Raw genomic sequence first — 1,597 nt, forward strand, 5'->3', positions numbered from 1 at the left:
GTAATTCTTTCATTTTTTTTTTTAATAAATACTTTAAAGATTACATCAGTATTCTGCACGCTCTTATTAAATGAATTATATATCCAGAGTTAATATTATTTGCTTATCAGATCTATTTTTATCGTATTGGTTTTAGAAGCTAAATATAGCATAAACTTCATATATACCCAACATTAGCAACTATTCACTCTTAAAAAGTTTAATAAAGATGTCTACTGTTATATAAGAAGATGAAATTCATATTCATATATCCTTTTTCTTTATATATAATATACATTTTTGAACGAGCCAACAAGTATTGTTTTCATGCCTTCGTCTTAATGAAATATTGTATTTGTTCCATAACTTATCGATATTCTTCTTCATGTATATTACTTCATGTAGTTTATATAGATGTATCGCTTCAAAATTATTGGCTCCACATATAACGCAGTAACGTTTACCGCGGCGGAAATTGTCACACTAGCTAATAATTCTATGTTCTTAAGTCGGCTTCACCTTGCAAAACTTTTAGAAATAATGTAATACTACTTCTGCCGCATGGCAAAAGCTATCTTGAATTCAACTTTTGTCGCGCGGTAAATTATATATATGTATATATATATATATATATCTATTAGTTACGTGATGAAAATATTTGATATTATCGATCGCTTGTAAATGTATAGAGATCTCTCTTGACACTTGTGGTAGTGGATAAATATAAGGATCCAAAAGAATCACAAACATAATATGTATGTTTGCGATGTGTAGTGACCTGCAATTTTTAATTCCACCCTATATATTCCGATTACACGCGCGTTTCGCGATAAATGTGCGGAAGGTCGCGAGCAATATCAGTGTATTATGTCATAGCGCGCTTTTTCGCAATTCGTCGCGCAGGGTTACGTCGAAATCTCGAATATCGATGACCGTAAGGTGCAGTGACGCGCGGTGATGGATGCATCAGCGGGACCAAAGCACCGGCATTTACCACAGTCGTTCGAAGGCTGAAAGAAATCGACGGTGGCTCTGCAGCCTGGGCTGCAGAAGGGTGAAGAGAGAGAAATTGGCAAGTAAGACGGAAAGAAAGAGCAAGACCGCGTCGGAGATTAGATCCCTCAGGATGAGTAGGTGGGATTGGATTTGGCAGGCGCGCGGCTCGTTGGCGGTAGACGCCGGTGATGCGAAGGAGTAGGACAAGAAGAAGGGACAGGGGGTGGAGTTTGGTTCGTGTCCGAACGGCGCGGCGTGGCGCGGCGCGGCAGCGGGCGGAGAGGCTACAGAAGGGAAACTCGGAGTAGGGTAGACTATAGGGAGTACATAGAGTAAAGCAGGATGGGGGAGGGCAGCGAAGAGACGAGAGAGAAGAGAGGCCGTAAGTGACAGAACGGAGGTGGTATAGGTGAATGCTGCTGGACAACCGAACCACCCGAACTGTACTCGCCGGTATTTAAGGGAGAGCCGCGAGCGTAGCGCGCCAGTTGTTAGTACGGCCGGTTCATACTTGCCTTTCGCGGACTAACTGACACTCGCTGGATCGTCACGTCGCGTGACGTCGAGTGCAGTTAAAGCGCCAAACGTATTGCACGACAAAAAAAAAAAAATATACATATAT

At 41.6% G+C, this 1,597-nt stretch overlaps 1 protein-coding gene across 1 annotated transcript in view; it reads left to right on the forward strand.

The window, feature by feature from the left end:
- Window positions 1-1,478: 1,478 nt before the first annotated feature.
- The window catches only part of LOC108694142, a 6,006-nt gene continuing 5,887 nt past the window's right edge, over window positions 1,479-1,597 (forward strand). The window contains exon 1 of the mRNA XM_018203444.1: window positions 1,479-1,561. The gene's annotated coding sequence lies outside the window, so the exon portion shown is untranslated. The remainder of the gene's footprint in view (window positions 1,562-1,597) is intronic.

Source organism: Atta colombica, unplaced genomic scaffold (assembly GCF_001594045.1).
Source record: "Atta colombica isolate Treedump-2 unplaced genomic scaffold, Acol1.0 scaffold116, whole genome shotgun sequence".
NCBI classification, from domain to species: domain Eukaryota; kingdom Metazoa; phylum Arthropoda; class Insecta; order Hymenoptera; family Formicidae; genus Atta; species Atta colombica.